Raw genomic sequence first — 12176 nt, forward strand, 5'->3', positions numbered from 1 at the left:
ATTTCATTCCATAAACTGAGAACAGATGAATATAAATAATTATTTGGCAGATATTTTTAAAAATACTTTCAAATGGAGCAGGATTGAGAGACTACAATATAAAGTGACAAACAAGCTATTGAAAATGAATTTCTGTAGTCCGTAACCGTGTAATGCAAGGCATTGACCATTGACTAGGTGAACATCTAAACACTACTGGTGTGATTGGGATAGAAATTGTCATGAAGAAGTCATTGAAAGCTGCCTGAAATCTTTTATTCTGTATTTTCAATGTATGTATATTACTAAAGTCTGTTATTAGCTTAGTCAAGTACTCTGTCCTTTTTAATTATCAATGAGGTAACTGTCCCTTAGGCCTACCTCAGGCTCAGCTCCCTGTAGCAGAACCTTCTGAGCTGTTAGCCTGTTTCCTACGTTTTTGCCACTAGTGTCATTAAGTCACTTTTTTTTTCTGAGATATTTGTCATAGGCTAGAACAATAGAGAGATTGCTGATCCTCTGCAGTGTACCTTGCTTGTTGGTAGAGGAGTCCTGCCTGCACTTCTGCTGAGATGTGCTCTTGGAAGGCATCATTCCTGTTGTAGTGAAGCAGTCTCTGCCTGTGAAAGCACTGTGCAAACCCCGTGGTGTGAGAATTAAATTGTGTGATTTCCATCTTCCTGTAAGGTTCCAGCCCTCCCTCTGAGAAGGCAGTAAAGCTTTTGTACCAGTGCTGGTAAACAGGGTAGGACCACTGTGGCTTGAATTGTAAACTTACTGTGTATATACTTAGAAGTTTCAATAGCAAATCTACAGATCAGATGTTAAGTCTGAATTTGTATCTGCTGCATTAAGACAGTAATTATAATAAAGTCTTAGCTTAATTTTTGCTATGAGTAAGGGAGGGCTTTTTCCTTTGTTCATGTTGTTCTTTGGTGGTTTCACTTTGAATTTTTTTATTCTCTCCTAAACGCCAGCAGTTAGTCAAGGCTAAAGAAAGTGTTCATTGTGTAAGACATCTAAGGGAAAATCAGTTTATCAGTAATTTTTACATATTTCAAGTTCTACTTTTAGATTCTGTGTTGGAAAGAAGTAGGGTTTTAATGCCAGATTGGTAACATTCACTGACCTTCTCTGCAGTGGAGCCTGTTGATTCCTGATGGAATCATTTGCATGTGTTTTTGCCCAGTTTTCTACCAATGCAGCTTGTGCTGCAGGGTCTCCTGCAGTGTAAAATTTAATCTCTTGCTTTCATTTCACTGAAATATATGGGTTTCAGCAGGGGTTGCTGGGTGAAAGTTAGTGCCTGCATTATACTGGAGATCTGCTTAAGTGATCTAATAGTTCCTCCTGGAAAAATCTGTGAAATTATAATAGCAGAAGTAGAGAAAAGAAGGGGATGAAAGGTGGGTGGTAATGCAGGATTCATATAAAGGAAAAGCAAGCTCTATGTATCCTGCTCCAGAGCAGAAGCTGAAGCAGCCCTGAAATGAAAGTAAGTTTAGAAAACTTGAGAAAACTAAACTGTGAGAGGGTTGCTGTTCTGTCTGGAGGTTGTTCTCTCAGATAAAAGGCTGGAGAACTCCCTTGCACCTGAGGCAAGGAAAATTTCTTGTAGGATTCTGAGGTGGTGTCCTGGGTATCAGGAGGAAGCAAATTCTAGAGGATTTATAGTGACTTGCCATAGTTGTGAGAAGGGAGTTTGGAATATTCTGTGAAGTGATGACACGTGCTAAAACCTTCACTTGGAAGAGCCAGGGATTACTTCTCTCCAGCAGTGGTTCAGTGCCTTCTCATGAGACTGTCTGATACATTCAGTCTGCAGTCAAGTGGCCTTTGTGACTTTATTAACTGTCACACTACTCCCTTCTTTCCTAACCCTGCAGATCTAGCAGTGGGTATTTGAGAGGAGGAGCTGGTGGCACTCATTCACAGATGCATTAATCCCTATGCAGTCTCAGAATCAGTTGATTGTCTTTTCTCAAAAATCTGAGTGTCTCTAACACCCTAACCAGAGCTGAGCCTGCTGCTGCAGATGAGCCTGCTGTACTTATCCAGTGTGTTGGAATAATTTCCTCTAATTTTATATGTAAGAATTCTCAAGCTTAGTTTGCAGGATCTAATTTCTGCTGTTAAGCATAATAGCAGAGTACTTGAGATTTCTCCCCAGCATTATTTCTGACCCTGTGTGTGACCAGTAGGGTTTTCTTTCCTTGTTTAACTGGGGTTCTTTTGTCCAATCACATATTACCACCATAGATTTTTTTCTCCCCTTGTTTTTAACTTTGTGCATTCCTATTCTTTTTACTATATTCAATGTGCTCTCCTTTCTTTCTTGTTCCTTTTGCCTTCTTTATGGTGCATTAAGTGATTATTTCTTTCATCCTGTGCCCAGAAAAAAGATAAAATCTGTGTTTCAAAGATTAAGCCCAAAGCTACTTAAAAGAAGATTTGCTGATTCAGACATTCAAAAAATGCCAGGGCAAGGCCAGCTTTAGTTTCCTGTACTCAGATTTTCATGAGCTCTTATCTTGCTGCCTGTCTGCATGTCTCTGCTGGGATAGGCAGAGCTGTGTCACTCGAAGTCAAGGCCTGTCTAGATGCCAGTGATTCTGATAATTGGCCAGTGTACCATGTCACAGTTGTGTACCCCCTCCTGCACTGATCTCCAGTCATATTTTTCATATGTAAATTGATACCCCAACTCAATACAGTTTACTTGATACGTAAAATTTGTGACCATTCAAGCAGTAATCCAGCCAATTGTTTGAGCACAAAAGACCTAATTGTTTGCTTTAGCGTCCCTGCTGCTTTACTAAAACAGTGATCCTTTAACTTATATTTACATGATCTTTCCTTTTTGCTTAAATTTTTCTTGAACTTTCAGAGACATTTACTTAAAAAACATTCCCCTTACCATTTGGGTGTAGAATGAGCTACAAAGCAAAGAGGATTTTAAAAAAATTCATTTAGATACATAGTGTTGCCTGCTTGATTCTTAGCTGGTTTGCTGGGCTTTGTGGTTTGTAAGAGCTGTTGTGGGGGAGTTTTGAATTGCTTTCTCTTCTAATTTCTAGTTTGCATTCACAATAGGCTGCCTGTTTTAGTAGTCTTCTATATTTCTCCCCAGTGGACTATATTTCCTGTTTTCTTTGTTAACATCACCATATGTAATTGTTTTACCATTCTTGCTTTCTTCCTGAATGATTTGGGAACTATTTTGGAGCCTTTATCCAGATATACATCCCTCTCCCAAGTGTATGAGCTCTCATGTTCCCTGAACAAGACTGTTTTGAAATCCACATATGTACTTTCATGTATTTTGTTTTTCCTTGCTCGCCTTTCTGTTGCATTTCCTTGTGGAGTCTTGACAGCACTATTGCAGTGTCTGTGCTGATGCCACAGCTGTTTGGAACACACAGGTATCTGAAGGAAGTAGCTTTATGCTGTCATTTCAGTTATTCTTAAACTGGTAGCCCTGATTATTGATGAAGACCACATCTAAATATATAGTCTTTGTGGGTTTGCTTGTGTATTGGTTTTTATATTTTGGTTTGGGTTTGTTGGTTATGACTTTTTTTTTTTTTTTTTTTTTTTTCCAAATGCTGCATCCAACTTAATGTTTCATAAAGTAAATCACTGAATAAATTTGTAACTTCTGTCATCAGAGCCTTAAATGCCTGAGGTGCTTCCTGTTTCATATTCACAGGACTGAAGTTGCACATAATTAAAATCCTGTCATTTCAGCATGAATTATTTTACTGAATCATATTTTATTCACATGCCTTTGCTCTTTCAAGGTTCTCTGGTATGCATTAAACACTTGCATGTTAGTCCTATAGTCTGGTGTAGGAGCTTAACTTGGATTAATTTCTTATGCTTGTTAGTTTGTGACACAGCTCTGATTTTGAGTTTTAGCTTCTGTGTTTTCCATGCTTCACTTTCTCCTCTTCTGTTACTGTTCTTCCCCCTAGAAATTGTCTAGAAAGCTTGTCTTTTCAGTAGATTTTCTTATGTCTGGCCCTAAATGCAGATCAAAATTCCTAAAAAGAATACACTTTGTCTGTTAGGCGATTAAATGGAGCATGGTTATTATCACCTTGAATAGCTTCTGTTGTTCACATCCTGTTATTCTCAGTGCTGTATTTCATTCCATATTCTTAAAGGTGATTTCTACCAATGCAAACAAGCAAAACCAAATAAATGTGGAAGAAAAGTCACTTTGGAAATGTAGAAATACTGTCCTTGGTCAGGGAGCACTGAGAGATAGGGATTTGTTTTGTTTTGTCTTCCCAGTAACGAGCCGACTGTGCTGCATGGAGTTTCTTTAGGCACTGTGCAAGCTACTGCACAGTTAAGATTATCCTGGGATGGGCCTACCAGAATTCTTAAACCATGGACTGTAGAGCTGTGTGTGGGCATCCTTGGGCAGTTTTTAAAATAAAAGGTACCAAAGTAAGTCCCCATGTGGCATAAGGCATAAACACTTCAGAGCGGTCAGAAAGCATATGTAAATATATGACATGGTGGCACAATAATCCTGGTGTTGGAAGTATTGTTTCAATTTTGCTCATCTTCCTCGTGCTTAGTTCTTGGATGTAATGAGAACAATTGTCCTTTTTGCTTGCTACACAAGCAAAGCTTGATGTTTTCCTGGTTATGACTGTTTAACCAGATCACAGAGAGTGCTTTATCAGTGCATCTCATGCACTAACTCTTTAGTGTATTTGCAGTGAGGATAAGACACCTAACACATGTCATTCCTAAAAAGATGTTGTATTCATATAGAAATGTTTATGTATGCCTGGAGACAACTCCATAGTTTCTGAGTCAGAGCCTCCCTGGCCGTATTTGTACTTTTAAAGCATACATTTTGCTTGTTTGAAGTCTGAGGACTCAGTTTTCAAATGCCTCAGTACCTGAAGTTTTGCAGTGACATCAGCAGTGCAGCTGCCTGATGCCATTCACTGAAGACAGCTCGTGTAAAACATGACTCAAAACTTCTTATAAATGACTCTGATTTCAGTGTGCTTCAGAATATTCTGCAATTCACTGGGCACTCAACAAGGTAAGGTGCTGCTTTGTGTACTAGCCCCAGTGCTACCAAGTATCCTGTAAAAGTACCATGGATTACAGTTTCACTCTTGCTTTTTAAGTTCTGTGGATTTCTAGGAATTTGTTGTTTGTGTAGGGTTTGGCTTTTTTGTTTGTTTGGGCTTTTTGGATCAAAATTATGACCACAGAGCCTGTCACACTGCAGACTTTGTATTTCCAGTTTGATAAGTTTTTTTAAGTACTGCTAGGAACATGTTTTTGAGCCTTACTGTCCATGTGGTTTTTGTCTTCAAGAAGGAGCAATGATCTTTTTCTTTTCTCTGAATGCAGTCCAAACCCCAGCTTTGTATGAAACCTGGCCTGTTCTACCCTGTCATGATCTTGGAGCAGTAAAATAATCTCTCTGGTGTTCTGTGGAGAACAGCCTGGAGCAGAACTGTATCTACAGCACAGAGCAGCTGTATCCTGCTTTCCTCAAAGCAGCAGAGCTCTCAGAGCCAGCCCTCTCCATGAACCAAGCTGTCCAGTGTTTGTATTTCAAATACTACCCTGACCTATACACTAGACTAAAGCTTCCTGTTCTAATATTGATTTAAGACTTAAGTATCAGTGGCTTATTTTTTTACATTATCATTCTCTTTGTTATTTAACAGTTCCCTGGGATATGCAGAGGGCCCAGTCAGGCCTTCCTAGCAGCCAGGATAAGGGGAACAGAAAAGTACACGAAGGACATTTATGAAAAAAGGCAGAGTTTGAATTGTCATGCAATTCACAGCGTATTTTGGTTCTGCAATCAAATTGTGTAATGTAGTTTTTGCCAAAAAAGAAGAAACACAGCACTCATTCTCTTGAAGGCTTGCTCCTGCAGGAATTTGTTAGCTTACTTTAAGTTTCATATTATTTATAAGCTCTGACCCAGACTTCTCATTAACTGTTCCCAAAGCACTAGAAAAGGAAAGTAGAAATACTTCCTGCTTCATGTATCTGGTTAACAGCTGTGCCTCTTAGAGGAAGGAGAAAATAGCCAGCAGTGATAAAAACTCACCCTGCTCGCCCTCAGCAGCAGCACTGCTGCAGTGTGAGCTGCCTCTCCCCAGGATCCTCACGTAGCAGCACTCACTACAGTGCTCTCAAGTGCAGCTTGCTGAAAATGGTTTTATTGTGGGCAAAGAAAGTTTACTCATCCTCCTTGCCCTTTCCCTCTATTACTTCTTTGTTGTTTTTAATTTTTAAAAAACTGCTAGACTGGGCTTCAAGAGTAGTACAAATGCTCAGAGGTATTGGGTTCTTTGCTTGGGTATTGCCCTGGCTTAGCAGTTGTGAGTGTTGTGAAAATGTGTTAAACCAGTTTTATTTCAGCTCTGCATGTGATCAGCCCTGCAGTACTGGGTTGCCTTCTTTCAGCAGCAGCTCTTCCTCGAGGAGCCTGGTCTCTGCAGTTGAACTGATGCTTTGGCAGCCTTCTGTCCCCAAATGAGTCTTGTTACATCAAACCATAACCTGCATAGCTGCTGGCATCCTGAAATTACATACTCATCTTCCCCCTTAGTTTTTTGTGGTTGTTCTGATCCAATGTTCCTCAATACAAACAGTCAAAAATGACAGCAGTGGTTTAATATTTGTTAAATGAATTAAACTTGGAGATCTGATTGCTTTTGGTTTGTTTTATTTTGACTTCATGAGTTTCTAAGGTCATTAAAGGCACATTTTGGAAAGCTTTTCTGTGCAATATTGAAGACAAGGATAGTGACTTCCAGTGCCACTGTTCCCAGTTTGTATGCTGTTTGTAGGAAATCAGGATTTAGGATCTGTGAGAGGCATGATGAGAATCCCAGGAGTTGATAGCAGGGTTTACTTGTGTTTGCAGATTGAGACAATACACAAGCATGAGCCAGCTGACCAGCCCTGCCTGTTGAAAAAAACATCCTCAGGTCTTTTCATCTGTGTATGGGCACCTGAGATTCTCTTTTCCTAAGCAGCACATACATTGCTTAAAGGAGGTGGTGACATTCTTACCCAAACTGTAATTTGTAAGTCAAAACCAACTAAATGCAATTCTACAGGTTGCTGTCTCCTGGGGTTTAAACTTTTCCACCTTTTTTCTTTGATGACATTGGAAGTAGTTTACCCTGTGTGCATTTTTCAGTCTTGGCAAGGGAAAGCATTTCTAATCCTTCCAACTCAGGAGAATTTTAATGCACTGGGAATAGTGACAATCTCTCAGTATTTTCCTTCAGTATATTTTATACATATATATAAAAAGCCCCCAACTATTAACAAATATCCACATGATTTACTAAAACTGCATCTTCCATAAGGCAAGGCCAGAATTCATAATAGTCCCTTGGGTATAAGAAAGGTCAGCACCCAACCATTACTTTTTCTGTTAGGATGAGAGCAGTGTAGAAGGGTGCTCTTGTATGGCCGTTCTCAGAATATTTTATCTGTGTCCTAATGGAAAAAATTATGCCTTTGTATTTAACTTAACCCAGTTTGTATTTCCCTGCCTAGAGTACTACACTTTTAATGACAATTAGGAAATTTACTTCTCACTAGACAAAGTCGCAGCTACACAATGAAACTGGATCACTTCTTTTCAACGAACAGGAAATCCTCTTGACCAGCTTAGTTCCTGCTCTAGAATGTAATCTGTGTGCTTTACCTCTATTCATACATGCTTGCATACATCTGTGGAAAGTTGGAGGAATTAACAAGTAATCTAGAAATTTTTTTAAGAATAAGTTCCTAGCCTTCAGCCAGTCTGTTACCTGGAATTTGTTAGCACTTCTGGAGTTTGGACTGAGAGAGCCAGGCTCCAAACTGAAAAGCTGTGTATTTTGAATAGCTTAAGGTAATCGGGATCAAATTGTTAGGAATGTTAGTGTTGGTTAACATGACTGTTAGAAGATCTGGAAGGGGTTATCTTGATGACCATGATGCTGTGCTCCTGGCTGCCTGAGTAAGTAAACATCCCTGTGTGGAGCTCCATGTGCTGCTCTCTCAGGTGACATATCTGTTTGGTGTCTCTCTTCAAAAGCTATCTTACTGTCTTTATTTCCTTAAAAAATAAAGCCTCCTGTTTTCTGCAAGGCAGTCACAGGGGGGTTTTATGTAAAATAATTACCTGGACCTTGTGCATTTAAAGTGCTTTAGGAAGGATGTTGCAGAGAAACAGTGGATTAAGTGTTGGTTTGAAGCTAGCAGTCAGTTGCAGTCCTAGGTTTTGAGATGTGAAGTTTCAAGCTATGCAAGACCCACTCTCTTCTGGCCTGTCTACCAGCTGGGGTTGCAATAAAGGGGGACAGAGCAGCCATGGTGTATCTCTTCTCCTTGAGGTGATTGTACTTCCTTCGCATGATGAAGCAGCAGAGGAAAGGAATGGAGCAAAAGGGCTTCAGAGAAACTGGCTTGTGCTAGGGAACCTTTCCTGGAAACATAATGAAGCACAGGATGCGATAAGCATAGCTCACAGAAAAGGAAACTGCTTCAGAAGGCTGCAAGAACAATGCAGCATCACTTGAGGCAGACAGCTCCCTGGGATTAGAATGCATTGGCTCAGGCTGAAAAAGAAAGACAGTCTTGAAAGACAGTTTTGGAAAGTTTTTATTGTTTATGTGTGGAAAGTGCATGTTCTTCCTTAGAAGTTGCATTTTGTGAGTCTGCATGCTCTAGCTAGAATTAACTGTTTATGAAGAGTGTGAAATGCTCCCTAGTGGTAGCATTTATCCACTCCCTGTTGTCTTCTAGGGAGATTAATTGCCTTTCTAGTAAATGTGGTTCCTGGACCTGGAAAGTATCAAGGAAAAGGAGTTGTGGGTGGGCGTTTGGATATTGCCTGGATCTGCAGAATACCTTTGTGCCACAAGGGAAAAAGGAAGCTATACTGAGGGGCTCTGTCGTGGTTTAACCAGGAAAAGCTCTTACAAGGGTGAGAACAGTATCACAGTGTTAAATATCTCTAAAATGACAAGACCTGGCAGTGAGACATGGATCTGAGAATCCTTCACAATGCCAGGATTAATTGCACAGGAATATGATGTGAAGGTTGCTCTTCTGCCAAACTTGTTGCCTAATGCATTTGATGTTCCCAATACAAGTTATTGATAAGAATACTGTAGAGTCACCCATCACTGAAAAGACTGAGGAACACGAATGTCTCTAGTTACAGATGTGAATGGTTGTGTTGGCATTGTGAACTGCCCAATGCTAAGTTGTTTTGTTTGCTTATGTGCATTATGAGGTCAATGAAGTTAAAATCCTTAGTAAAACATTTATTTGAGTCAGACAGAAGGCTCCAGTACAGTCTTTGATTTGAAATTTCAAAAATATTGAACTTTGGACGAGTGGATTTGCATTCATTATTTTGCATTAAAATTCAGGTGGTTTTAATTTAGACCAAAATAATCTTTGTTGTACCTTAGAAATAACTTTGGCCTTCTGTATTTGCAAAATTCCACGGTAGTTAATTCATGCTGCTGCTAGGAAGAAGTAGGCAAGCAAGTTTAACCAAAGCCAGGCAACATGGTTTGCTGTTTGATAACCACCATCTTTTTCCACCACAGTGAAAATCATCTTATGAACCTCTGAGACTTGATGATCATTGTCAAAAGCCTTTCAGGGTAAGTAAAGCAGACAACTTTTTTTAGTGCCTTCTTTATTCTCAGCTTATATTGAAAATGGAAAAGTGCAACTAGAATAATATTTTAAACTTTAACTCTTTGTATGCATAGTTCTGTTTCCATTATATGTAGTTACAGATACCAAGAAAACAGAAACACTATGATCTGTATTATCAAGTGACATGTCACAGATGATAGATAATTGTTAGAACTGTTACAATGATCAAATGGTTTTGTACATGAACAACACTGATAATATATTTATAGAAAGCATATTTAGTTCAGAGGATTCGTAAACAAAAACCCCCTTCTGCATGTTCTTCAGTTTTGTTCCAAGTGACTTGTCATAGCTGTAGGCATTACCAAAGTGTTTTTAAATGACTATAAGCTAATACTTTTCTTACAAAATGTGATGAGGGTAATCTTACTTTGTTCTTGGCAAGTTTTGTAATCACTGAAGTTGATAGGGATTGTTTCACCCTTCTGTTAATAATATCCTAGATGGTTACACAAAGCAATGCAACTGTTTAGGAAAGGAAATGCTGTGTAATCATAGAAATCATAGGCAAGATTTAAGTTGGCAGACAGCTCTTGATGCAGGTTGAATGTTGCAAGGTCACTATGTCCTTCCTGCCTGTTTTTTGCTGAAAGAAGAATTCCTGGAATTTTCTTGATTATGGCCTGGAAGACAAGCTTCTGAAAGCAGCTGTGTCTGATGCCTTTAACATTATGTTTTAGGATTAGGTCTTGATGAAAAGTGAGAAAGACCTGAAGAATCATCTTAATATAAAAGGTTTCAGCCAGTTTCATTTCTCAGATAGTTGGGTCAAATAGATTGCCTATGTCTCTTTTGCTAAAATGTATTTATTTGTAATAATATAGTCTAAATAAATTTTTGAAATGCAAATACTAAGGAGGAAAGTAGACAACCGAGTGTTCCTTCCTTTTCTGGGGGTTTATGTGTAGAAGAAATACATCTGTGGTTCTGTATTCATATACCTGAGACCAGTATATGAATATTCCTTAGGAATCCCCTCCAGAATAGTATGTGTTACACACTGGTCCTGCCATATTCTCAAAGCCTCACAAGAATAGGAAATAAAATGTATTTCCACCACTCTTAGGATTATGGTTTCCATCATAAGCCAGGGAGCAGTTCCAGAGGCAGGCTCTGAGAGCAGGCTCAAGTGTTGCCAGCAAGTTTGGAACACATGGTGCCTCTTTAGAATCCCTTCTTGGAGAAGAAGGATACTTAAAATAGACTACTTTTCTGCAGCACCATATGTAAGCTATTATCAATCAAAACTTTTCCAAACTCATTGTTTAACTTTCTATAAAGGGAACCTTCTCAAGCAAGAGGGAGCCTCCACCTTATGAAATGCAGAGGAAATGTGCTCAAAACAAAGGAGTCCTCCTCCATTTTAAAACTCAGGGAAAGATTTAGTGGTACAAGCAGAAAAAGGGTTTTATGGCTGTTTATGTATTTTATATCCCTACCAATGTACCTCTTCAATCTAAAAGTACAAAATCACACAATGCCATTCTGAAAAGAAGGTTCTCTTGTTCTGGTTATATATTTTGCTGTGTTTTATAAGGAGCTAGACAGTGGCTCACAGAAAGCACAGTTAACCCTGACTGCTCACACTGTTTGTAGTTTGAGCAGCACAGAGCAAGTGGGCTGTGCTGAGCTCTGGGCAGTAGCCTGTGGCCCTCACACAGAGCCTGAAGAGCAGTTCTGGGCTTGGGGCAGAGCTTTGGGACCTTCAAAGGGCTTTTCTATTGCTGCAGCACTTTTTTTCTTCATGGTTGTGGCAACAGTGTTTATTTCTGTCTAGGAGGTTGGCTGCAGGGGAAGCAATTTTAAAGGCATCAGGTAGGTTAGAACAGTTTCTCACACTGTTGCATAACCATCACTTATCTCTTCTTGACAAAACTTGCAGTGCAAACATGATATTGCCTCCTCAGGGAAATTGTAGCTGAGTTGCAGGTTTAGACTTTGGAAAAAAATTACAAGTGTTTTGGACTACTGTTTCTTGTTTCTGCTTTTAGTCCTGGCCTTTCTGGAGATGCATAAATCCCCAGTATGTTAACTTAGTGTCTTTTAAAGAAGTTGTTTTGCTGCAAACACAAAGCATGTCCTTATGTGAGCTGCTGTCCCAGAACAGGACAGAGCTCCCACAAGCTAAGTATTCTGACGTTATCAGGGGCAGTCTGGTGAGGCTATTTCCTGAAAGGGTGTTCTGATCACATCTGTGAGGTTTCTAGGGTAAGTGCTAGGATTTGAGTCTATATTGCTTCTGACATGCAACTGTTCTTCAATGCGATCTCTGTCCATAAAATATAATAGGCTTTCTCTGCACCAAATAGGTACTCAGACCTTCAGACTCTACATGGCTGGCCCATGCTGGAAAATAGAGGGTGGTTGTCTGCCACCTGTTTTGGACAGAAGCATGTATCAATACTCAGATCAGCTTTTAGCTGTGAGACCAGAAATTGGTCTTACACAATACAGGTCACTGAATC

The sequence above is a fragment of the Oenanthe melanoleuca genome, chromosome 7 (assembly GCF_029582105.1).
Source record: "Oenanthe melanoleuca isolate GR-GAL-2019-014 chromosome 7, OMel1.0, whole genome shotgun sequence".
Taxonomy (NCBI): Eukaryota; Metazoa; Chordata; class Aves; order Passeriformes; family Muscicapidae; genus Oenanthe; species Oenanthe melanoleuca.